Below are 27509 nucleotides of genomic sequence, written 5' to 3'. Positions count from 1 at the left end.
TTGAGGCTGCTAGCTGCCCACCAACATCCATTTTATCCTTATTTCTGGGCACAGAGCTGACACATTTCCCAGACTCCTTTGCAGTCAGGATCTTTCCATGACTAAGTTCCCCATCAACAGAATATGAATGGAAATGGTACGTGTCACTTCTAGGTTTGAGCCTGAGAAAGCAGTTATGTCCCCTCTGTATTCTTTTGTTCTTTCCTTCCAGCAAACCCACCCACCATCCAAGCTTCAACCGTGTAGCAATTAGAAGACCCTGGTTGATGGTACAAAGGACTAATGGAAGGTAACTTGGTCCTTGATAATTCATGTGGTGGAGAGCTGTCTGCCTAACTGGAATGTTCCCTTGGACTGTTATGTGAGAGAGAAAAAAAACATCTCTCTTCTTTAACCAGTGAACAATCACTATGTCTCTATTATTATAACTAGCCCTGACCCTACGAATAAAAATATAAACTCCAGTAGGTTGGGGATCTTGTTTGTACCTGGCAGGAAATAAGTATTAATGAGCATTTGTTAAACTAATAAGTAAAATCAACCCCCTGAAATGAGAATGATAGAAAATTTGCTAGTAAGACTAGAAGCTTCTTCCTAGACACCACTAGAAAATGGCTTTTCTAATACGGGAAGATTTCTAGGTACTTTATGAACTTAGCCTTGCAGCTTATTGTGAAATTAAAGTAATGTGATATTGTTGAGCTTTCATGGGAAAAATCAGGGTATATTAATCAGGCAGCTCTTCTCCCATACAGTTTCTGACCAAGTTTGTATAGTATATATGCTTCTTTGTAGAAGAGATTGACTAATAAACCGGGCACAGATAAATGTAAACCTGTAATGTAACACAGATAAATGTAAAAATGCAAACATAAGATTTTCCAAATCCTTTTGTTCTGCTTCTGATTTCAGCAAGTCACTGTGTGATATTCTTTGATTTCATATGCAAAATTTCCCTATTAGAAGAAAAATAAGAAGCACTTATTCACAGTGTATATGAACTCAACTGTCAGTCAGTATAAGTTGGGTTTTGCTGCAAGGACAGGAATTCTCCAATCTAAGTGCTACATAAGAAGAAAGTTTTATTGATTGCTATCAGTCCCTGCCCATCATGGGTTTACAGGTGGATCTGGCTCATTGTGTGATTCAAGAGTCTAGAAAGATGGAGAACCTTCCAGCTAAATGCTCAATCACTGCCATGAGGGGAAAAAGATGGTGGTGGAGGGTTCTTGAACTAGCAATTAAATGTTCCATCTAAAGTGACGACTGGCCTGGTTTCCTAGAGGCTGTCTCAGTTTAATGCTATGAGACCACATCCTGGGAAACCTCTTAGTCTCAGGCAAATTGGGATGGTTGGTCATAGTTCTACCCCAGAAGTGTCACATATCATTTATAGTCACAGCTCAATGCCTAGAATCCGTTCCTTGGCTTCACCTAACCACAAAGCAGGGCAGGGAAGTACAATCTGAAAATGGAACCAGAAGTGGAAAGAACCAGAAATAGTTGCCAACCAACATTAGCATAATCCCTTATCATGAACTGGTATGCTTATTTTTTTTTAAGATTTATTTAATTATTTTAGAGAGAAAGAGAGCACGAGTGGGGTAGAGGGAGAGGGAGAAGAGAAGGAAACTCCCCACTGAGTGGGGAACTGGACAGAGGCTCATGGGGCTTACAGGGCTCAATCTGAGACCATGACCAGAGCTGAAACCAAGAGTCAGATGCTCAACCAACTAAGCTGCCTAGGCGCCCCATAAATTGGTATTCTTACTTACAAATCATCCTCTCATGATTTTTTCTTCCTCTTTGCTTTTGATTCTATGAGAACTTAGTTGTAGGAGTAAATTCTGAACTTGGCTCAGAGTATTGAATTCCCACCTCTATGGTGAGTTAGGTAGGCTTTGCAGAAATAAATTAGCTATAAGCCCTGCCCTCAACGAGTTTAAAATTATTAGGGGAAATAAGACACACACATTATGAGGTAAGGTGGAAACAGAAGCATATAAGGAGGTTAGGACATTAAGAATAGGAGAAATCACACTCAGCTGAGAAGACATTCAGATGAGAAACCCAAGAAGAAAAGTATTACTCCCATGACAACCTTCTTTCCATTTTTCTTCATCAGAGGATAGTAGCCATTAAAACCCATCTGCCTTGAATGAGTTGAAAACCATTCTCAACCTTTCTGTATGGAAAATGAAAATATTTTGCCTTGAGAAATGTTTGGTGTTTTCCTATTCCTGGCCGTGACCCATGTAGCCTGAGAAGAGCCAATGTCATACATACTATTTTGGCACATCTAAGCCCAATGTTGGAAAAAGTACAGTTGCACCAAGTCAAGCAGAGAGACTGAACCACAAGTTGTGTTCAAATTGGATTCCATTCAGTTTTGTGGTGGCAAAACTCCTGCCTCCTACACAGGCTTTGCGGGTTATTTTATAAATGCCATCCTTCAAAGCCCTGTGAGATTCCTCCATGTGATTAAAGTCACCAAGAAGTTTTATGATTGAAAACTCCCCTTTGCCTAGGATTTATTTAGCTATTCCTCTGACACACTCTCGCTAACTCTAGCTCCGGTGGGAATTACGTACGGGGAAATTTACTCATAAGTCACAAAACCAAGCTAATATGACAAGCAGAGAAGAGCCATCTGGCAAATTGTTTGTAAAACACTTTCCTTGTGTTTGTTAAATCCTGTTTTCTTGTAAGTCACTTACCGGGAAACCTAGCACACACAGCTGAACCAATGCTAAAAGTCTCCCAAAGCTTTCCTGGTGAGTATCAAGGGCAGGAAAAGAGTTAAAGCCTTCCAGATATAAAATGCAGACTTAAAAATGAAGACTTAGCTTCCTTCAATGTTAGACATTACAAAAGAGATGCAGACATTAACGACTGAGGAGCTTCTAGAACTTCTAATAACGGACATTAACAAAACCAGCCTTTGGTGAGTTAAAGTGCCAGATGGCTTTCTTAGAGTTTATGAGAAGTTGAGAAGGAGAGAGGGAAGAGTGGACACGGACACACACACACACACACACACACACACAGAGTTTGCTCAGACTTCCAGGGCAGAGCAAGAGTTCTAAGATGGTCGGACATGCAGCCCAGGTTTCCACCCAGAACAAGAGGTAATGAAAATGAAAAGGCCTCTGACTCTCACATTGCTGATGGTGCGTAGGGAGCAGAAACTATCAGACAAAATCCAACCAAGCCCAGCAGAGTCTTTAACTAATAAAGCACCAAACATACACCATTTCATTTCAAAGCACAGCTTACCTCTCTCTAGTTACTGTCTGTGGGCCCTGGGACTATGAAATGCTAAGAGACTCTAAATGGGTCTTGGATTAGCATCTGATAATTAGAAATCCCCATTTCTCACTTTGGTTTTTATTCATGGCTTAATCATTAAAGACCACATTGCCTCTTGGGGTTTAGAATGGCGAAGTGGGGCTTCACGCCCTCTCCCGCCACCCCTTCCTCCCTGCCCCCTTCCTCCCCTCTGCCGCCCTCCCTCCTGACACCAGAAACACAGGTGTGGCCCCGGCCCAGCCCCAGCTGCTCCGACGGCTCAGCAGCTGACAGTGTGGGCTGGGGTGAGGACAGCTGTTGTCACTCGGGTTCCTATGGAGGGAGAGACGCCAGAGGTAGAGACCTGCAAAATGGATAAAATGTGTTTGAGTCAACTGAGGGGATGTCAGGTGACAAGTTTGCAAAACAGGAGTTTCCAGCCTGAAGGGAAGGAAGGGTTTCCGCAGAGCCCCCAGCTTCTGTGGGCCCCCCACGTGTGGGCGGTGTCCCACACCTCAGTGCTCATAGACTCTTCATGAATTTGCCCCACGTTTAAGGTGAGGGATGGTCTTTGTGAATCCGCCAGTGCTGGGAAGAAGACAGGAAAACGTCCTGGTTAATATCCTGAGGTGGCAGCTGTCCCAGGCTCGTGGGGGAAGGGGTCGGGGGACCAGTCTTGTAGAAAGTCTTGTGTCGGGGATTGTAAAGTTTTCTACTTTCTTTTCTTTTCTTTTCTTTTTTTTATTTTAAAGATCTATTTATTTATTTTAGAGAGAGGGAAGGAGAGAGAAAGAGCACAGGGTCGGTGGGGAGGGAGAGGGAGAGAGTCCTAAGCAGACTCTGAGCCGAGTGTGGAGCCTGATACAGGGCTCGATCTCACAATCCCAAGATGGTGACCTGAGCTGAAACTAAGAGTCAGGTGTGTAACCAATGGAACTGCCCAGGCACCCCTACAGAGTGGTAAGTTTCAAAGCAAGTTGCCTGGGTGTCTGGGTGGTTCAGTCGGTGAAGCGTCTGCCTTTGGTTCAGGTCGTGATCGCAGCGTCCTGGGATCGAGCCCTGCGTCGGGCTCTCTGCTCAGCAGGGAGCCTGCTTCCTCCTCTCTCTCTCTGCCTGCTTGTGATCTCCCTCTCTGTCAAATAAATAAATAAAATCTTTTAAAATAAATAAATAAATAAATAAGCAGGCACATCTAGGTGTAATTTAGTGTTTCCCAGAAAATCCTTTCTGTACTGTATCGTTACAGAAGAGACTGGAAGAAATCACACTGGAATGTTAATGGTCAGGATGGATGGGGCTGGGATCTTTCTTTATGTACAGAATGCTCTTATGATCTTAAGTTCTTAAAATGAAACACACACACACACACACACACACACATACACACTGTCATTTTTCATTTGTAAGAAAGCCAGGCCGGGGCTTCGGCCCGGGTGGTCAGTGGACCCCTGGCATCTGCGCTCCGGATAGGGTCCCGTGTGCTGGGGTCCCCTGTGTAGTGCCAACCGGCTCCTGATGCCTGCCAGGAAGGACGCTCCCAGGATTCTGCATCTGTCCCCACTTGCTTTGTGGAACAGATTTGAAGATCTGTGATTTTGCTCACTTCTCGGTGGAAAATACAAAGAGCAAATGAGTCAGAGAAACTACATGTAAGGAAAAATACAGTAAGTTCCCCACTGCCCCTTCCCCCACACCTCAGATACACTAAATCTGAATTTGGATGTTTCCTGGGGTCAAGTTCGGAGTGCTAAAAGAGAGAATCAGAAGAAAACCTCCGGCTTCCATAAGACCAGAAAAAAACCAAGCTTTATTTGAGGTAAAACAAACAGAAAAGGAGAAAGTGATGCCTTGAGACATGTGACGAGGACATCGCCTTCCTTTGCTTCCTGTCCGCCCCCAGCAGTTTCAACCCAGACTGTCCCTGTGGTGGCATGTGACGGTTTCTGTTATTTCCCCCAGCAGAGACCTGGACAGGCAGATAAAACCTCTCCCAGCGGGTGAAGGACGGGGCGTGGGAGCGAGGCCCGGAGCGGAAGGATGACCCGGAAGAAGAAGGAAGGAGCAGGAACACAGCCAGAAGCGGGTCTGAGTGTCCGAGTAGGGTTGGGGGTTTTCTCCGTGCTCCTCAAGAGCAAAGACTCAGTGCTAGACCCAGAATGCTGAAATCCTGGAGCTTCGAAAGCCCCCAAGTCAACGAGAAAGAGGGCAGGAGAGAGGGGACGGAAAATTGGCCTGCGCCCATGGGAGAGCACCTGGGGCCAGTGTGAGAGGATTAGCTCCCATCAGCTCACGGAAGTCTGGATGGTTCCACCAGCGAGGAGGGAAAGGGGGGAGGGGAATTGTCCTCCAAAGCCTCTGGAACAGGCAAGATTATCTTTCTGAAGCAAGGCAAGCGACGATGAGGTGAGGGACTTGTCCACACTGTTGCTCAAGGACATGCCAACAGAGAGGCCTTCACTTTGCTTAAGTCAGAGTGGGGAGTGGCGGTGGGGGAAGGGTGGGAAGGACATGACAGGGGTCCGAGGCTCCAGCCATTAAATACTCGCCATTTCCTCTCCTGCTATTCCCACTTCCTGTCCCCACAGGCCACCTTGAGGAAACAGGGCTTCCTCCCCAAACGACTGCCCTGACCCAAGGCCTCATGCAGCTGGCTGACATAATCTCGACTTTTTCTTATCAAAATTTAAAAACTTAGCTTTAAAAAAAAAATGTACTTGAACAAACTTGGACAATGGAAAGCCAACCATTCCCACCACCAAAGGCTCCAATCCCATGATTGGGATTCTATTATCTATTATCCCCATTTTTACAGGAAAAGCCCAAAGCTCAGAAAAGTTAAGGGCCTTCCCCAAGGTTACACAGCGTAACAGGTGGTCGAGCTGAGTTGTGAATCCAAGATCCATGAAGTGTTATGACGTCCTTGGTGGTGTCACAGTGATAACCCCAAAAGGTAAGAGAACAGGCTCAGGATCCATCCAAGAACAGAAGTTCAAGGTTCTGTTAGTAAGTGTTAGGAGTAAGGACATTTCATAATGACCCCAGGGCCAGGTTTCTTGGTAGCTTCAAAGGTAATAATCCCGAATGTTTCCACCCACCCTTACTAATCCAGTGGGGATCTCGCTCTCAAGATCTCTTTGGTTGGCTCTGAAATACCTGGACCTTTTCTCCCGAGCCACCGACAATGGGTTATAGGCCCATGGCTGGTTTAGGGGCGGGTTAACAGAGTGCCACTGATGTTGAGGTAAGTTGACCCAAGTTCCAGGTCCCGGCGTCATGTTAACCTGCTTCAATCAGATGGCGAACCTTTTGTTCATTTCAGAAGGACCCTTCTCCACTTGAGCCTCAAGCTACCTGCTGGGAGCAAGGACGGCTGGCCCTTCTGAAGGCGCAGCTCAGACACCTGAGTGAGTTCTACACTCACCCGTCACACGGGAACACGCTGTGTCCTCCTGGCTTCTGTTTTCCCCTCGTCCAGGTTCTAGTTTTCTCAGCTGGTCTGTTCCCTCATCCCCTTTACCATTTCAATCTTCCTCACTGGCCACTCTGTCCATAGGAGGGCGAAGGCTGGACTGCACCCACTGTCCCTTGGCGGGGAGGGCAGGCGATGTACAGAGGGCGTGGCTCCTTCCCAGAGGGGGCGGTGCTTTCTCTCCTGAACCTGTGTGCTCCTCATCAAATAAGATCTTTCCCAGGTAATGGCATCTTAGGTGGCTCTCAAGTCATAGGCACCTGGAGCATCTTTGATGAAAAACTTTTAGGGAAACATCTTCAGGGAAAACTTTTTGGTCTCTCTCTTCTTTGAACTTCTCTTTTTATGTTATTTTCTACAAGGGCACATTTCTGGAAAAAGGGTGGGAGCGTGACTTTGACTTGCTTTTCTTTTCTTTGCAACTTGAGGAGCATCCCCAGTTGCTCACAGCTCCCCATATTTGGTACCTCTGCTTGCTTTCTCTACCCGTCAAAGTGCTCCCTTTCCACTTTTGGGTTCCTCAAGAGGTGAGTGTAAAGGGACGAGTGTTTAGAAGCTCTCTATTCCAGCAAATGCGCGCGCGCACACACACACACACACACACACAAATTTTGCTTATTCTATACACTTTAATCTCCTCTCATCCTCACAACAAACCCTTAGAGGGTATTATCATCCCCATTTTACAGATGAGGAAGCTGAGCCCTGGGGAGGGTAGTAACTTGCCCGTGATCACTGCTATAGGGCTTGTAGGGTAATTTATAAACACGTCAGTAGAAACAGTGTGATCCTTGGACAGCATACCTCTCATCTGTGGGGCCTGGGTGGCTCAGTCATTAGGCGTCTGCCTTCGGCTTGGGTCATGATCCCAGGGTCCTGGGATGGAGCCCCACATCTTGCTCCCTGCTCTGTGGGAGGCCTGCTTCTCCCTCTCCCACTCCCCCTGCTTGTGTTCCCTCTCTCCCTGTGTCTCTCCCTGTGTCAAATAAATAAATAAAATCTTTAAAAAAAAAATTTAAAAAGATGTCTCTTGTCTATACCATGGGCGCTCCTAGCAAGTGCTGGAGTTCAAATCAGAAGTGATTGACGGACAGAGTGCCCTAATCAAGAACGAATATCTTCAGAGGCAGTGCCTTAACATTTAAATTCTAGTATGTCACTGTACACTACAGAGATTATTAATTAGCATTGGGGATGTTAGGAATATCCCTATTGGTGAGGTGAGTAGGTGACATATTCTAAAATAGGTCACTGGTTAGAAAGATAACCCAGCCTTCAGGACCATTGCATTAATGAGGCTTAGAAAGTGGGCAAATCCAGCAATTTAATGCCAAAGACCTCCCCACTGGTTCAGAGTCCCTCCGGTCCCCGGCAGAACCACCAGAAGGCAGGCCCCAAGCCCCTGAGCAAATCTTCCGTGCAAGATCCTTTCCAGAGCCCTAGAAAATAGGTTGGCTGAACAGGTTATACAACCGTACAGCGTGATAATAGACATTTGTACGCGTAGCAGAATTTAGCCCAAGGTGGGCTTTCACTGTCACTTGGAATGCCGCTTAGGGAAAGGGACTTCAATTCGCTTGTCTCTGGTCTCAGAGACCCACCCCCCCCCGCCCCCTGCCGGTCTCTGGCAGGTGGTCCCTGTCACATGCTGTCACATGCTGAAGGATCAGACTGGCTTAGGGGCCGTGTGCAGCCATCCCACGAAGACTGAGGGGCCAAGGCCAGAATGTGAACCCAGGTCCTTCTCCACCAAAGCCCACAGGCCAGCTACCTCTTTAAAAAGGGGGGAAGGCACACAGAACCATTTGAGACCAAGAGCTCTGTCGGTCAACAAAGTAGGGGGAAAAATCCTCTTTATTGACAGAACTATCTTTAATCTTCCGCATCTTCCATTAAGTGAATCCTTAGAAAGCCTCCTCGAGTCCTAAGTTCTTTAAAGGTCAGGCTGAATATATCATCCACTTTAAGCCCTAACAGGAAACAACCGATGTTCAGCCTGAAGTACGTACTTAGAATATCTCATGTAAAATTCAGTACTTAGGCCCATGAACGGGGAGGGACTTGGAGTGGAAACCACGGATACAAGTTTCTGAGTGTTCCTTTCAAAAGGTCAGATTTATTTTAACTCTGGTGTCCCTGGGCCCGGCCGGGGAAACGCACCCTTCTCTTTCATGTGATAAAGATTCCAGGCTGCTGCTGTTTCCAGCAATCAGATTGTCCAGATCATCAACAAATACTTATTTTTAGACCCGAAGGGATGAGAATTTCCTATCCTTCCACCATCCTCTGAAGGCAGTTGGGGCTTTGTTTGTGCGTAATATCAACAAGGCTATAAAGCAGAAAACCTTCCAGATTTCTTTCCGTCCGCACTGACAGTTGACTGAAAGCATTTCCGAATTGGACCCCAAAAAAGAAAACACTGTGAGTGGGAAGCTTACCTCGGTGGGAATGAACAGTGAGTTGTGGTCTTGAAACCACCCAGGCTTGTTGCGAGAGACGCTGTGAGCGTTTCCCCCGAATGTGTTTACAGTGGTGAGGCCGACAGATCACCCCTGAACTTGTCATGCTGGAAGCGTAGGTCTGGGAGCTGGAAAGAGGGCCTTAGAGAGAGCCTAACCCAGCATTCCCACTGTAAGGTGAGGAGACAGGCTGACCTGAGTTCCTATGAACACCTAGAAATAGAACCAGAAGAACAGAGGAACCCCATAGCCTTCCCCACGCTACGGCTTACTAGAAACTTAAGTGCCTGTGGGTTCCAGGCCAAGTGCTAGAGCTGGGGCATCACAGACAACAATCTCTAGATCCTTCTATACACATCCTTTTATGATTAAGAGTCACACTGGAGACAAAGTGCCCAGCAAACCTCCTCTTCTCCACACTACTCTCGAGACCCTTACGTGTCACCTTGGAGGACTTGAAGGTTTTCATACTTGTCACTGAAGGAAATCTGTGTATCCCTGCATTGCAACAAACACACTGAAAGACATTTTCTATTCCTTGTAAAATCAGCTACCAACCCAGAGCCAAGGGTCTGGTTTCCTGAATTGCTGAGGGTCAGAGTCCCTGACTGTGGTTCATGGAAAGCTCTCCATCATCTGGCTTTGTTTGATGCCTTTATGAAGATTGGAAACCGTCAGCCTGAGGCAGCGCTGGGAAACAGGAGAGCCGGCACTTCCGAGACCTGGTGGATTCCCTGGGGCTCTCAGTTGAGTTTCTTGATTCGAAACGGAGGAGTCCTGTGCTTGGGTCTGCCAGCTTACAAGAATAAAAGAGATAAGGAGTGGAGTCAGGGGCAAGAGCGAGAACGCAATCTAATCTCACCTTACTCTGGAAACTCTCAACCTCCTCATCCTGATCTCCAGACGCCTCTCCTAGACCTTTTCCCTCTTTGACACTGTCCCCTTGACCTTGTCCCCAGAAGGGTGTCTTTCCAGAAGCAGGGAAGATGAGAAAGCTAGGGTGACCCAAAAGCAAGGAGACCCAGTGATTTCAATACCTGACAGCCTGCCCCCTCCTTTTCATTCATTCAGTGTGTGTTTTCTGAGCAGTTACCCTGTGCTAGGCTCTGTGCTTAGCACCGAAGCTCTGGTATGAATGAACGCCTACCTTTGTTCTGCTAACATTCTGTCTGACTCCTGGTGAGCTGACCCCGGCAAGCCCTCACACCTCACCTCTTGAACTGGGCCTGCAGAACTCTTCATCCTTCTGTGCCTTTCATCCATTCCACAAAGACCTATTGATTCATCGACCACGTTCAAAATGCTGTAAGGGCACGCAGATGAATCAGGTAAGCATCCTGTCCTCATTGTCTAGGAGATGAGATGCTCGTTTAAAAATAGAATGTCCATTTGGGTTGTTTCCAGTTTGGGGCCATTAGGGGAAAAGCTGCTATGAATTTATTTATACAGTTCTTTTTATAGACATATGTTTTCATTCATCTTGGGTAAATATGTCATCCAAAGGTGAATAGATAAATTGTGTGATATTCACCCAATGGAATATTACTCAGAAATAAAAAGGAATGAACTATGCGTATTTGCAGCATCATGGAAGAATCCCAGAACCATGATGGTGAGCAAAAGGGGCCAGGCATAAAAGACTCCACTCTGCATGATTCTATTTATATAAAGTTCTAGAACAGGCAAAACTAATCCATTGTGAGAAAAATCAGGACAGTGGTTGCCTCTGGCGGGGAGGGTTGACTGGAACAGACACATGATAGAAAATTCTCTATCCTGTCCTGTCCCGGGGGATGGTGACACAGTGGTCAGAACTTACCACCCTGTACATTGAAAATCTGTGTGCCTTCTTATATGTAAATTATGCCTCGATAAATATTTAATTAAAAAAAAAAAAGAAACAAGACCGCACAGGGTTTATTTGGATCCTGAAAAGAAAGTTAAACTATGACAATTAGGTGTTCTTTACATGTGTTTATTGGTAACTGTATTATTTCGGTACTTTTGCAAATGCTGGAGAAATTTGCAATAAGAAATCTTGTAGAAGTGTCTAGATGGCTCAGTCAGTTAAGTGTCTGCCTTCGGCTCAGGTCATGATCCCAGGGTCCTGGGATGGAGCCCCATGTTGGGCTCTCTGCTCAGCACAGAGTTTGCTTCTCCTTCTGCCCCCCCCCCCCATTGGTGCTCTCTCTGTCTCTCTCTCTCAAATAAATAAAAATAAAATCTTAAAAAAAAAAAAAAACTCTTTTAGAAGTTCAAAAGCAAGAAATGGATATAGAATAGTAAAACCCTAAGGTGGAAGGTAACTTAGAATTCACGTGGTTCAACTTCCCATCTTGAACTTGGATCTTTTTAAAATAGATGGTCTTCCATACTGGACTTGAACACACTGAAGGAGAGTACTTACTCCCCCACCCCAGGGCAGGAGATTTAAAACCCAAATGGTGGGGTGCCTGGATGTCTCAGTGGGCTAAAGCCTCTCCCCACTGCCTCCCTGGCTTGCCTCTCAACTGGTAAAGCCTCTGCCTTCGGCTCAGGTCACGATCTCAGGGTCCTGGGATCGAGCCCTGCATCGGTCCCTCTGCTCAGTGGAGAGCCTGCTTCCCCCCCTCCCCCGCCTGCCTCTGCCTACTTGTGGTCTCTCTCTCTCTCAGTTGAAAAAATGGGTAAAATCTTAAAAAAAAGAAAAACAAACAAACACAAAATGGTGAGTGCAGCAGTCAGGAAAGTACAGAAATAGCAGGGTATGAAAATCCAGAGGAAAAAGAACAACACCGGATAGCCCACCCTCCTTAGGAACAGGTTCTTTAGAGAACCACCATTCATTGAACACTCACAAGGGGCCTCCATGAGAGATGCAGGCGTGAGCCAAAGCCAACCACATGCTGCAACTGGGCTTGTCAGGCTTAAAGTCCCGGTTCTTTCCTCTCTGCCTTATGCTCTCTCTCCAGCACTGACCTCGCTCCAGGGTGAGCTGGTCTGGAGGAGAGTGGGAGGGCCAGAAGGGAGACAGCCAAGCTGGAGTCTGACCTAGTAAGGGGTCAGGCCTGGGAGGCCAGGCTAGATGCAGGCAAATGCGGAGAAGCCCTACCTGCCCTCCACTCCAGACTCAGGCAAAGTAAAGAGAACATTCTAGAAACTGCCATCCAAAATACAAAGGAGTCTTCTTCCTGGCAACACTGACCACACAGCAGAAGAGTGGGGGCAGGCCAGCTCCTCAACAGACATCACAGGACAGCTCAGTGGCTCTGGTGGCAGAGCCCACCTCTCGCCAGGGTTTCTCCATCAAGGGTAAAGCAGGTCCAGAGGTCCCTGTAAGCATGTCCGGCCCTATGGCCCCCTATCCCTGTGCAGGATCAGGTCCAGCGATCAGCCACAGACTAGTTTTCTTATCCCTTCGGGGTCGAAAGTAACCAGCAACAGAAAAGAGCTTTGGATAATCTCGGCAAGAACATGGATGCGTCAGACAGACACGGGGTAGTTTCCAGAATCGAATCATCAAGCTTGAAAAGGACAGGAATCAGAGCCATCGGCGATCTGATCCTGTCAACAGGCCCACTGAGACAGACCCGTGCCAGGTGACCTCACGCCTGCTTGGGAGAAAAAGGCGGAGAGGCCCCCCTCCTGGGTGTGACCATTCCCGGCGGGCAGCCTGATTGACAAGCCCACCGAAATGGAGGGAAAGCACGTTTCCCCGCAGGAGAAGCATGGTTCTGAAGCCACAAGAAGGAACATCCGGCAGGTACAGTGCCTGGGCGCGTTCCGCTGTGCTCGGTGGGTGGCTGTGTCCTTACCAGACACCATGCAGGGCGTTTCCCAGAGGATGGGGGTGTTGTGGGCTCTCATGGCGCTGTGGCTCCCCACCCTTTCCCTCAGGTCCTCTCCCCGCTGCCTCCCTGGCTTGCCTCTCAACTGGTAAGCAGAGGAAGTCAATGTCGTGCACTCCAGAAGGTTTTCTCCAACGTTTCACCAAATCTGCCAGCCAAGTGAGGCTCGCAAATGTGTTTCCCAGGACCCCCACTTCGGACCAACCGAAGTTCAAAGGGAAGGGGAGTTGTCTCTGAGCCACCCCTGGGAGGGCCCAAGTGAGTCACCCTCTGGCCCAGCAAGACGTAACATCTTCCCTTGCAAGCCGTGCCCCAGAAGTGTGCATTTGTCAGGGCTGTGCCTTCTGGGGGCCGAGATGGGAGCGAGGCTCGCGAACCGGAATGTCCTCTCAGCCTTGCCCTGCGATCTGCACGGGAACTCCCCAGCTGACCGGGAGCAGGAGGCAGGACCAGGCTGGGGGAGGAGGCCGGGCTGGGGACACAGGACACAGGATGACGGATGCCCGTCGGGGTCACGTCAGCTGAAGGCTGGAATTCTTCAGAAGCGGGCTAACGTCACTCACTCATGCACTAGACCGTGAACTCCTGGGCGGCCGAGTTTCCTGTTCGCTCCGTTTACAGCTTTACCTCCACGGCCTATAGCCGCCCCTGGCCCGGTTGGGAATCGTGACGGATTTGTGCCTTGAATGGGGAGCACTGACACTGCTCGGCCTTCTTTGCAAAGCTAGTCTGGGACCTCCTCCCCCACCCCACCCCACCCCCAGCCCGGGTGCGGGGCCTATGTGTGGAGAGGAGCTGGAAAGTCACCCCTGCCGTCTGGGGCTGGCCCCTGGAGGGGGCCGAGGGGCTGCAGTGCTCAGGGCTGGGGGGCGGTCGGGGGCTCCCCCTTCAGTGCTGCACACAAGAGGCCCTGATGTGGGTCCGTGGCCCCTGGGGGCCGTTCTTACAGCAGAAGCGCCTGGACGCGCAGGAGAGCGCAGTGGCGGAGGGCCCGAAGGAGACCGGAGGGTTATGTAAGGCAGAAGGGGGGGTCAAAGACCTGCACGGTGCGCTCTCCCACATGGCACTATTCTTGGGCTTCTTTTCTTCCTTCAGCTCCAGAGGATGGGGTGAAAAGGAGGGAGGAAACCGGCTGCTCCAAGAAGCTTCGCTGGCTCAGCTCGGGAGACCAACTCTCCTCTTCACCCAGGCCCCTCGGGAGCTGACGGAGACCCATCTCCAACCCCCCACGCCCAGGGAGGAGGGCCCTGAGCCATTTGTCTTGGGGGGCCCCTCTGACAGGAGCCGAGTCCTTCCTGGCCCCCTGCCCTGGGCCTGTTGTCTGAGCCCGTTATCAATGATCCCCCCCAAACCCCCCATCCTGCTGTTTGGGGGGGGTCTGGTGATTGTGGGTCCGAACTGCAGCCTCTCTCGGCTTCCTTCTCTCCTGCTTCTCCCCATGGTTTTTGTGGCTGAGAAGGACCTCCCCTCGGCCCCCAGCTGTCCAGGGCAGGAGGAGAGCTGCTGTCCCTCCAGCAGCCTAGCAAAGGGTGCCCCCTGCTTTGCTTAGCACAGCTCCTCTGGGTGGTTCACTGCACCCCAAACGTGCTCCGGAGCAGCCCTCAGTGCCATCTCTGTTCCCCTCTGCCGGGAGCTGTCGGGAGAGAGATCGAGAGCGAGGATCTGGAGCTGGAAGCCCGGGTCACGCCTGTGACTCTGCCGCTCCCAGGTTCCTATCCAGGAACTTCAAGAAGCGCCCCCAAACTCTGCACGCCTCACCGTCCCCCCAACATGTAGTGAACGCTCCATACAGATTCATAATCACTATGACGAGGCCCCTCATCCCCCCTACCCTGCAGGGCCTACCCAGAAGTCTCACCAAGGTCTCTCTCTTCTCCACACTCCCAGAGCATCACAGTCCCGAGAGGTAAATGCTTTCTATCACATGGTGTCCTTGTGACTGCATATTGTTCCAGTCTCTCCACGAGGTTATCTGAGGCTGAGCGCCCAGCGAGGGGCAAGGCGTCTCCCGCGGATGCCATCGCCCTGGACCCCAGTCAACACGAACGAGGACACTGAGGGGGTTGTGCAGAGACAGATTTCTTAGAAACTGGTTTCAGAACTGTCTTTTAGGGCCGCCATATTTAAATTCAAACAACCAAGCCTTTTCGTGACCCTATTGTGTATTTAGTCCTGTGGACACAAAAAGATTAATCAAGCCATCAGCTGAGTTCCAACCAGAAACCTTTGAGCCATGCTTCCCTCTTGTGTTTCCCTTTCCCCTAGTCCCCATGTCAACCTGTCACTGGGTCCTGTGGCTTTCACCACGTCCTTCCCCTCCTGAACACCCTCATGGCATCACCTTTGCCCGGGCCCCCCTGTTTCTTGCCTGGACTGTTGCAAAAAGTCCTCATAGGTCTCTCTGCCTCCCGTCTCTAGCACTAAAACCCCAGAGGTGTCCAACAAAATACAAAATTAGATCCATTCACTCTAAGAGTTAAAAATGGTGTTTCCTATGGTCTACCGAATACAAGTTCAAATTCTACATGAGGCCATGATCGTTGTGGCCTACAGCCTGAACGGACTCAGCTCCCACCCTCTGTGCCCCCGCACATATTCCAAGCATCTCATTCTCATGCCTGGACCACAGTCTTCCTTCTACTGAGAACAACTTGCTTCCCCGACTCTACCTGCAACCAACGCCCTTCCTTCAAGGCCAGATTAGACGTCGCTTCCCGGAACTTCTTCCTGTTCATCTCTGTGTCTGCCCGTCAACATCGAACTTGGCGCAGTCCGTCACTGGGCAGCCTGCGGCTGTTTGTAGAGTTTTCTCCACTAGGTGGGGACTCCCAGGGGGAAACATGGTTCCAGCCCTGTTCATTGGTACCCATCCCTAGCACGCGTTAGATGATCAGGAAATATGGCATTGATCTAGTATAAATAGCACCCCAAAGGGATTTACCCCCCATTCTTGCTCTTTCAGCAATACTGATTAAAAGGGTGGTTTATACTCATGGCCTCAATGTTGCTCCTCCGGTTCTCTTGCATCCGCTCCAGCCAGGGGAGGGATTCTCCCAAGGGCACCAGAGACTCCATGCTGTGAAGCCCCTTGTCTCCGTCCTCAGGTGGCTCTTTCTCAGACTTAGCTCTTTCCTCCTTACCTCCCTGACCTCTTAATGCTTGAGAGTCTTAGAGCTCGATCCAGGACCTCTTCTCTCTCTTTTTTTTTAATCTACTTGTTGCCTCACTCTCTTGGTCACCTTATCCAGAATCATGGCTTTAAGCACCGTCTCTATGTCGATTGCTTCCAAATTTAGAACTCGTGCCTATCAGTCTCCCTTGCACATAAATCTCCTGTCTCCAGCTATATACTCCACATCACCAGTCTGCCTTTCAAACTTGGTAAACTGAAGTTCTGACCTACCTTCCCAACACCTTTCTTTTTTTTTTTTTTAAGTTTTATTTATTTATTTGATAGAGACACACACTGAGAGAGGGAGCAGAAGGAAGGGGAGTGGGAGAGGGAGAAGCAGGCTTTCTGCTGAGCAGGGAGTCCCATGTGGGGCTCGATCCCAGGACCCCGGGATCATCCCCTGAACAGAAGAGAGATGCCGAACCAACTGAGCCACCAGGCGCCCCTCCCCCACACCATCTTCCCCTCAGTTTCCCTCTTCATCTTCCCCCTCATCCAACCTGCAGGGTGCTCAACTTAAACACCTTGAGTCGACTTGGAGTTCTTTCGTTCTCTCACACCCCATCTCAGATTTGTCACCCAACCCTGTATCTGCAGAATCCAACTACTTCTCACCGCTCCAACCAGTCTCACCTGGCCTATTCCAGTAGGTCCCTAACTGGTCACCTTGCTGCAAACTTTGTCCCCAGTGGTTTATTTCAACAAGATGACCTGATCGATCCCGTGAAGACCTGAGCCAGATCCTGTCCCTGCTCTGTGCAAAACTCTCCAGTGGCTCCCATGTCACTTACAATGGCCCACGAGGCTCCACATGATGTGGCCCTATTACCTTTCTGTTGTCACCGGCTGCAGACGGCTCTCTCCCTCCGTCCTTGACTCACCTTCAGCCACACTCTTCCTCAAACAGGAAGGGAGTCCCATGTGGGGCACACTTTACTTCAAAAGGCCACTTTCCCAGGGAAGTCTTCCCTTAACACCTGTTATGATACTTGTAATTTACTTTAAAATGCTTCAATACAGTCAGTAGTGTATTACGTATTGTCCATTCGTTTACGTTTTAATTCTAGAGATGGTCAGTTTGTGCATAATGGAGAAGGCACAGTGCTGGAATTCTCAACCAGCATTCTACTGGGAAAGGCCACACTCCAAGGCACTGCTCCCAGAGTTTCTGTTGTCCCTACTCAAGTAACAACCAGCATTGTTAATTAGCACGATAATTTTTTTTAAAGGTCTTTATGGGTGAAACCACAAATCCGTTACGTAGCATGGTGGAAGGGTGACATTAAAATCGTCTCTGATGATTGACTCCAACAGTTTTCTACAATCATTTAGGGACTTAGAGATAAAACCTAGTCTGACATAAAAAGGGTGTAAGAACCCAGAAAGGCTTGTAGATGGCACATAGTAGGAGAGACTTTTTGCCTACTCTGTTCCATATCCAGACATCAGTTTGGAACAATCTGTGGTTCGGGATCCCAAGTAGAAGGCACAGAACCCTAGAGATGCAGAAAGGTCACTGGGAACTCAGAACAGGTTTTTATGAATGATTTCAGGCCTGCTTTGCTGACAGTTATTTGGTTAATCAATGTCAAAGCAGAATCTGTTTTGAGATGTGTTTTTGGTTTATTCCCTGATGGCGACATTAGAGGCGAGCATCAAACCCTCAGCTACCTCAAACTCCTTAGTGACCACCATCACCTACCAAAAAGAACCTAAGAATTGAGCATATCTAAACCAACTTACATCAAGTTTACAAAACCTTCATATTTAAAATTTTTACCATTCTCCCACACTGCATATTGTTATCCCTGCTTTATTTTTCTCTGTCAACATCTGACATCCTTTATATGTTACTTTTTGGTGTTTATTGTCTGTCTCTACCTGTAGATGATCTAAGCCTCACAAGGTTAGGGATTCCCATCACAATCTATTTGTCTGTTTTGCTCACTGCGTAGCCCACCACAAAGAACATTGCCAGGTAAAATAACAATGCCTGGATACTTGTTAACTGAATGAATAAAAACTGAGGCAGTGCTGAAGGAGTTCGGGAGGAAAGAGGATTGTTCTGGCTGGAAAAAAAAATCAAGAAAACATAGCACTCAGTTGCGACATGGAAGAAAGGCAGCCAGAGTAGTCTGAATGTACAGACATGAATTTATTGCTTGCCAGACAAAGAGAGTCTCATCTTCTAAGAAGGGTTAGTGAGGGAATGCCTGGGTGGCTCAGTCGGTTGGGTGTCTGCCTTTGGCTCAGGTTATGATCCCAGGGTCCTGGGATTGAGTCCCGCATCAGGCTCCCTGCTCAATGGGAAGCCTGCTTCTTCCTCTCCCACTCCCCCTGCTTATGTTCCCTCTCTCCCTGTGTCTCTCTCTCTCTGTCAAATAGATAAATAAAATTTGGGGGGAAAAAAAAAAGAAAGAAAGACCAGTGAGTCTCCCCCAACTGAAAGTGAAAGAGGCAGACATAATGTCAAAAGAAGTTTTGCCCAAATTTCCAGTTGATTCAAAAGTGAAGTTTGAAGTGTCTCTTCAGATGGGTGACTGTCTGGTCTGGTTTTGTATCATTTGGATGTGGGTTGATTCTCAAACTGGTCCACGATGGGTTGCGTGAGGCCCCAGTGGGAGTGCGCTGGGAAGCACACAGGGGCGAATTCATCTGTGCATGCTCAGAGTGGGGAAAGATCTTCCTTCAGCTATCCCCAGAGCTCTGGGAGAAGGGCCTCTGGGGCAGAGAGAACGGTGTGAGCCAAAGCACTCCGGAAAGAAAATACAGAGTACATCTGAGAAAGACATAGAGCCAAAGGTGACCCAAGACAAAGGGTTGAAGATGTTGGGAGAGGAGATAGACATCTCACTGGAGACCCCTTGATCGTGGCCAGCAACAGAGTCATGAGACATTTGGAATCAGGAAATAGGATGAAAGCTGTGTTTAAGAAGGTTAATCGAAGGGCAGTGGGGGGAAAGGGCTGTGGACACACGGCCAGGCTGGGTGGGAGACACTGGGACTAAGAGACACCTACAACTTCATGCATATGCTGGAGAGGGCTTCGAATTCCTCTTCCTATGCCACATTTCCCTCCCTGATCCCCAGCAAAGCTCCAGATGCCGGGGCTGTGTACTAATGACCAGGGCTTATTTAACCCGTGTTCTGCTGCATCGGGAAGCAAGGGGGTACTTCTAAGGACACAATACTCAAATAACTCTCCCATAGCTGCTACCCCTGCCAAGCAAATTGTCCTTGCTTCTTGGTCCCCTCTTCCCCTTTTGGCACCTCCTGGAGAAGATGGGAACCAGGCTTAGAAGGACAGGCAGAGGCAGAAGAGAGGCAGGAGACAGTAACACCAGTGAGGGGCCAGCTCGCTCCCAGGCAGCGCCCTTCCCCTGGTTGACCTCTTTGCTCCTATGGTTTCTCTGCCAGAAGGCGCTGCCCACAAGAGCCCAGACCAGGATCAAGCAGGAAAGAGCATAGGAGGGACATGGGGGGTGTTCCTTGGAAGGCGCTGATTCCAGCAACCCTGCAAGGCTCCTTCTGATTGAGAAACTCCTTCCCTGTCTTCAGGGACGGCCTCCATGCCATGCCTTCCAGAGCAAGGCCAGCCAAGCTCTCCCCGCGAATCTGGCACGCTCCCTGCCGCCTTTGCTCTCCTCAACTGCTCTTAGCAATTGCTTCGGACTCTCCCGACAAGCCAGAGGTCACCTTCCAACAGCCTGGGAAACGGCTCATCCCTGGAGTCTGACAACTAGTACAGTGGATTGGTCTTGGCCCCAATCCAAGGCTAGACCTTTTGGATTTCCATCTGCGGCCATGCTGGCCTCTCCACTAGGAGACCTCTACCCTACCCACCCCCCAACCTGTCCTGGGGCAAGTGCCCTTGGAGAAGTGGCTTCCTAGCTCTCCTCCACCACCAGCCTGGCGGGGGAAGGAGCTGCAGGAGGGAAGGTCTTGGAGCACCAAGCAGGTTCAGTTATGCAGGTGGGAACCAGGAGACCAAGATCCTTCCCTCGAGGTTCTAAGGAATTATGGCGGGGGGTGGGGGTGGGCATAAGCTATTGACCCAGCAGGCAAGGCTGACCTGATCAGAAATAACTGCATCTGTCTGCTCTCTAGATAGGCAGGGCCTTGGGGGTCTCAGAGAAGCGAATGAGGCAAGAGGTAAGGTAGAGCAACTGGGTCTCGAATCAGGTAGTATCCTAGGCTCTCTTACGTCATCACATTGAATGCTCAGGCTAATCCTAAGGTGTGTGTATCTTGTCCCACTGGTCAGCAGAGGAAACTAGAGCTCGGAAATATTCAGTAACCGACCTAAGAGCACACAGCTAGAAACAGTCCATCTGGGGTCCAAATCCAGTTCGGGAAGCTTCTAGAACCTAAGCTCTCTCAGCTACATGGAACTACCTCCTGGAGAGAGTGTCTAGAAGAATGACATTGAAGATACCAGGTGTCTTTCCGGGAAAAGTTAACAACAGCTCTATGATGGCACCAAACTTGATATGTTAAAATCCTAACTCCCAATGCCTCAGAATGGAATATATATATATATACTGGGAAATAGGGTTTTTAAGAGGTAATTAAGTTAAAATGAAGTCATAAGGGTGGGCCCTAATCCAACATGACTGGCGCCCTTATAAGAAGAGGAAAGTAGGACACAGACACACAGAGGAAGGGCCGTCGTGAGGACAGAGTGAAGCCAGCCAGCCGCCTACGAACCGGAGAGAGGCCTCAGAAGGCACTACCCCTGATGGTGCCCGGAGCTCGGACGTCTGGACTCCAGAACGGAGAAAATGAATTCCTGTTGTTGAAGCCACTCTGTCTGTGGGCCTTTGTAAGCGCAGGCCTAGCAGACTCAGACTAGTCCCCATGTCCCCAAGCTCACTGTACAGGGTATTTGACGTGGTACAGTTATGTTCTGAATCGAGTCCCATCCAAGGGGGAGGCAGGGAAGCTCGGCCTCTCACAACAGGACTAGAATAGTGTAGGAGGGAGAGACAGAGAGACAGACACGGACCCTGCCTGATGGCGGGCAGAAGCTGACATGAGGCACTGGCCAGGGGGACGGTGGGGAAAAGGCCAGACCCCCTTCTTCTCAGTGAGAGCCTAACTCAGTGAGAGCAACTGTCTTTCTCCTTCTCTGCGACCACCCACCCCCACCACCCCCAGCAATCATCCCCCAGCCACTGCTTCTGACCTTCCAAGGTGGTAACTAACTTTACAGGTCACTGACCTGGGAAAACCCAGACAGGTCTCTGAATTTTGCGAGCACTTAATTTGAATATATCCTATCAGGACAGGACTGGAATTTAACACACACCAAGAGAGACACACCAAGAAAGCCCCTTAGAATTGCAAGGGTTGGGAAGGAACAAGGGGGTATTACAAAAAGGAGCCCAGAGAGAGGTTGGAAATGGGTGTTTCAAGAAGAAAAAAGAATTTTTCTACACACATTTGTACAGATGTATCTGCAGACACAAACACTTGTATATACGTGTGTGTGTCCACACACAGGTGAGCGTGTGTGTCCACACACTCTTCAGCTCCTGAAATGCAAGGTCGTGGGGAATTTCCTATAGAGAAAAGGCCTTTGCCCTATAGAGAAAAGAGCTGCCCTACGGGGATGGCTTAAACCCGTCTGCCCCATCTTTCTGGATTCTTTAGTCGATTGGAAAGATAGCACAGAAACCGGAGCCTTCATCAGTAAGAGCAAAAGGATCCATATTTTAAGCGTTTTGCAGTTTGGTATCCTTCAGACTTGGTAACTCTCAAGTGGGCACCCCTTAAAAAACAATTTCTGTGTTTTCCCCAACCCAGAGACAGTGACGTTACTGCTAAAGGTCCCCAGGCCAGTGTCCTGCCTTTCCTTTTAAACCAACAACAACCACCCCGCAAAAATGTCTGCCCAAGAATTGTATCCACTGACGTTGGTGTAAAATACTGAACAGCGCGGTTTGTTGCCTCCACTCGGGTTCACATGTATGAAATAGGACAAGGAAAAACCTCTGCCTGACCTCATATTCTAGAAGAGAATACATTCTGACCACACCTCATTACAAGCCTGAAAAATATCCCTTGTGAAAGGGGGAAAAGATTATACGTGGTGTTTCTGCCTCAGGCCAGGAAGCGCAGCCTTTGGCTCCAGCCCTGGCAGGCCCAGCCATTCGCACACATCGGCCGCTTCACTGTGACGGCCAGCCTGCGCCTCAGCCCAGCGGAAGCCGCTGGTTGGAGCAGAAGTTCCCGGGGAGCACATGCCTGATGGGGACAGGACTGGAAAGCGCCCGGAGCATCTTGGAGCCAAAGGAGCTCAGGGAGTGGCTGGGCCAGGGGACTAGTTGGGGGCTAAGGGTCTGAATCGGTCTCTCCAGAGAACTGAGTCGTGGTCCTGCGTGAGCTGCGTGGCTCAGCTGCGAACATCAGAACCACAAAAATGGTGCAGGGAATAGGGGGGCTGGGTGGCTCAGTCGTTGGGCATCTGCCTTCAGCTCAGAGCATGGTCCCAGGGCCCTGGGATGGAGCCTCGCGTTGGGATCCCTGCTCTGTGGGAGGCCTGCTTCTCCCTCTCTCACTCCTCCTGCTTATGTTTCCTTTCTTGCTGTGTCTCTGTCAAATAAATAAATAAAATCTTAAAAAAAAAAAAGTTGAAACAAAAAAGGGTGCAGGGAACGGTGGTCAGAGAGCTAGTGACAGTGACAGTGTGGCCGAGCAGGTGACTCTTACTGGGTGTCGGGAAGAAAGGAAGGAATGCAAATGCCCCAGAGAGGCTCAGGGGCAGGGGGTGGGCGCGGAGGGGGAGACACGAAAAGTCTGGGTCCTTTTTCTGAGGAGTCACAGTATTTCATAATCCCCAGATCTCGGTTCCGAGTATCCCGGGCAGAGCTTGGGCTTAGGACTGCAGTTTTGTGAAGGTTCAAGAACAGAGCTCACAGTGTGCCGAGGCACATAATATGCACAGAGGTTTGTTTTTTTGTTTTTCTTTTTTTTTTTTTTTAAGATTTTATTTATTTATTTTCCAGACAGAGATCACAAGGAGGCAGAGAGGCAGGCAGAGAGAGAGGAAGGGAAGCAGGCTCCCCGCCGAGCAGAGAGCCCGATGTGGGGCTGGATCCCAGGACCGTGGAATCATGACCTGAGCTGAAGGCAGAGGCTTTAACCCACTGAGCCACCCAGGCGCCCCTGCATGGAGGTTTTAATGTGAATTTGCTGGGAATGATTTAAGATGACTTGATTCTGCTCTTGAAAAGAAAGAAAACTCAGTATTGAAGTGGGTAGTTTGGGGCGCCTGGGTGGCTCAGTGGGTTGAGCCTCTGCCTTCGGCTCAGGTCATGATCTCGGGGTCCTGGGATCAAGCCCCACATCGGGCTCTCTGCTCGGCGGGGAGCCTGCTTCCCCTCTCTCCCTACCTCTCTCTCTGCCTGCCTCTCGGCCTACTTGTGATCTCTCTGTCAAATAAATAAATAAAATTAAAAAAAAAAAAAGTGGGTAGCTTGCTACAGACTGAGTATGTGTGTCTTCTGAAAATTCATATACTGAAGCGCTGTCGCCCAAAGTGATGGTACTAGGAGGTGGGGCTTTGGGAGGGGACAAGGTCACGAGGATAAAGCCCTTGGGAACGGGATTAGCGCCCTTGTAAGAAGAGCCCGGCAAGAGCCTGTTTCCCCGCTCTCTGCTCTGTACCATGTGATGATGTCATGAAAAGACAGCCGTCTGCAAACCAGCAAGCCAGTCCCCAACAGACCCCAGATTTGCCAGCACCTTGATCTTGAATGAAATTCCCAGCCTCCAGAACCCTGAGAAATAAATGTCTGTTGTTTAAGCCACCTGGTCTGTGGTATTTTCTCAGGGCAGCCTGATCCCATTACGACAGATCCTTTGCCCAGTTGTGGAATTGGAGGCTACCATTTTATCAAGGGGATATCTTACATAACGTTGTGAAAAGACAAGCACTGTGCAGAAAACAGTAAGAAATAAATGAGTGAACATATGTGGAATTTAAGAAACAAAACAGATGAGCCGAGGGGAAGGGAAAAAAAATAAAATCAGATCGAGAGGGAGGCAAACCATAAGAGACCCTGAGCTCTAGGAAACAGACTGAGGGTTGCTGGCGCTGGGGGAGCTGGCGGGGGGATGGGGTAACTGGGGGGTGGGCATTAAGGGGCACATGATGTAGTGCGCCCTGGGTGTTGTATGTAATGGATGAATCACTAAATTCTACCCTTAGGTTTGGAACAAAAAGGCGTTTAAAAAGAAAGGGAAAGAAATGAATGAAAGGCAGCTAGTGTTGGAGTAAATCAGAAGGGGAAAGAGTTGCCTTTCCCACTAAGGTGGTCCCAGCAGGTCTCCCTGATAGAGGGAGATGAGTGTGAGGATGCGTGGGGAGTGGGTGGAGAGGGGGTGGGGGAGACACATTGAGGGGGCTGGGAGGAGGGGGCATGGAGCCATCCAGAATAGCCGGAAGCAGCAGAAAGGATCCGGGGTGCGTTGGCCTATGGGCAGACAACTGGGCAAACATTGGGCTTACCAGCTGGACTGACGCAGTAACCAGGCCTGACAACACGGAACACGGTGCTTTCCAATACTCCTGGTGTTTTGCCAATTGAACCTCCACGGAGAGACTGATGAGTACTTCAGAAATGCCGCCTCGAAGACCTTGCCGAGCTTAAAAAAAAAATTCTCTAAATGAAAGGGAGTAAGAGTTGTGCAGTGATGCTTCCCCAAATCATTCTAGGTGTTAGTAACACTCCCATTGGGAAGATAGGGTCAGAACTTATCCAAAGTTCCCCACCTGCTAAATGGCCAGATTAGCCTGGAAACCCACATCTATCTGGCTCCAAAGCCCACGTCTTTACCCCCTGTACCAAACAAAACCCCGGTCTGGAGAAGATATAACTCAGATACAAAGCAGGGGCAACCGGATGGGCCTTCCAAAGGGACTTCTGGTCAACCAGAAGAGAATCCAGACCTTGGTACTTCCTTCCTTGGTGGGGGAAGTTCAAGGCTGTGTGACAGAGTGGATACAGGACAGGGGAGTCTGGGGAGAAAGAGAAATAGATGAGATTAAAAATGGAGTTGGCTGGGTGCAAATTAGTTAACCTCTAATAAATGGGATAAATAGCAGAATGTAATTAACCGCTGCTTGAAGAGGACCCTGGGTATTTCCCTCAGAGAGCAAACCCCTGGGGATTGTTATGCTAATTCCAGCTGAAAAGGTAGAGAACTACAATTCTTATCTAGAAAAGAATGGAGCACATTTAGCTATTTTCCTTTTGTATGTTGATGCCAGATGGCCCAAATCTTTTTTTTTTTTTAAGACAAAAACTGGATCACACAGATGATTAGATTAGATGGAGGGAAATGTATAGTGTCAGAGGACCAGCTTCGTGGTGAAGGCTAATCCAGGCGGATGTTGGGGGTGCGTGGGCAGGTGGGGCTGTGATTCTGCAGAAGCAGCTCTGAGCCACTGCCCACTGGGAAGCTGGAGGGAGAGAGTGGAATCCTTTTGCTCCTTTGCAAGGCTGGTAATCGGAGTATCCCATCCGGCTGGGAGAGGCGTTCAGGCCCCAGTTCCAGAAAACTACTATTGCCCCGGGGAGGTGAGCCGGTCAATGTCAGGCAGTGTCAAAGCCTTTTGCTTTTTGCGAAAATTCTTGATAAGGTGGATATTTTGCATCCATGAATTCTGGGTTCTTGGCCTCTTTCCCTTCTGTCTACCTGAAAACTCAGAAATAAGGGTTTCAGGGTTTCTAAATGACTAAGGGTTTCTAGAGCCACTGATTGGCTAAGTGGGCCTTGCTCGTCACTCAGGAAAATCTCATGCTGGAACTCTGATACCTCTCTTAGCACCTGGCCAGGCTGTGCTATGGTTGTGGAGGGGACTGGAATGTACTATTGCAAAACAAAATAGCCCACTTTGGGATAAAGATTGTTCTGAGCTGAAGGCAAGTGGGAAAAAGAAAAAAAAAGACATAAGAAGAGCTCTCTGCTCTCCTTCCCATCTGCCTAAAAGCATAAATTTCTCTTGTGCCGGTGTCTCCTTTCCCATCCATGGAAGGAAGAGAACAACCAGGGATGCAGAGGGCACCAAGATGAATCTATACAAATAAACTTTACTAAATAACCTTTATCTACCCTTAGTTTCCCCCATATATTTCCTAGTTGCCTTTCCCTAATTGATCAGCCCTAGAAGCCCAATCCTCCTTTCCTTTGTCTAGGCATCGATCTACAATTTATTGCCCTTTGTTAAGAAGGCATATAAGTCCTTAAGTTTAAGCATCTCTTTGGTTTTCATTTCCTTTCTGTGAATCCCCTGTGCATGTTAAAAAAAAAAATTACTAACATCAATTAAAACGAAACGCCTTTTCTCCTGTTAACCTTTGTCAGTTTAATTTGCAGGTCCTGGGTATGAACCTAAGAGGCTATAGGAAAGATTTTTTTTCCCCCTCTCCTATGATGAGCGTTAACCAACTGTTAACACAAAGAAAACCTCAATGAGGCCAGATGTGGAAGCAAAGAGCAGCATAAACGCCTGAAAGGTAGGACACACAGTCCTCACACTTACGCGGCAGGAAGAACTGTGTCCAGGACTGTCTGTGCAACGCACGTGTGGATGTCAGTGGATGATGATCTGGGACTCTGATGGCAAAGAAGGGGCACAACATGGGTGTTCTGTAACTTTTCTTTTGCCCCCCCCCTTTTTTTCCTGTTTCTCCAATGAAGAAGGAATGCCCCAAAGTACCAGATTTTCTGTGATAGTCTCAGTTTGGGGCTGTTTTTATTGCTTTCAGTAAAAGAAGATTTAGAAACTATTTAAACAAATGTGATTAATATTTACTTCTTGGGAAGAATTTTTACAGAAATAATTTTATAAGTCCAAAAATCTTTTCTGAGCATGTACTTGAGGGTTTGGTTTGGAAAATACGTTCACCAAGGCTGGGTCCTTAGGTGATTTAGAATTTTTTTTTTTTTTTTTTGGTCCCCAAACAAGTAAATAATAATGTTATTTTTCCCCTAGTTTTCTAGATGGTAAAATTAAGATCTAGAACAACGGACTTGCTTGAGATGATGTATGTCACTGGCAGTAGTTAGAGGTCGGACCAGCCCTAGGTCATCTGGAATCTAGGTTGCCTCATTATCCACAGCATAGATTTTCTAGAGAGCTTTTGCATCATCTTAGCTCTCTCATAGCTTCAGACCAATCGCTCATCTATTTTTAGCAGGCAGACCCACTGGGGAAGAGAGAGGTTAACAAATGAAAGGAAAAGATATAAGGCCCAAGGACGGAATCAATGTCAGAGGTGGGATAA

This window comes from Mustela nivalis (assembly GCF_964662115.1).
Source record: "Mustela nivalis genome assembly, chromosome: 20".
NCBI classification, from domain to species: Eukaryota; Metazoa; Chordata; class Mammalia; order Carnivora; family Mustelidae; genus Mustela; species Mustela nivalis.
This window is presented reverse-complemented; position numbering follows the sequence as displayed.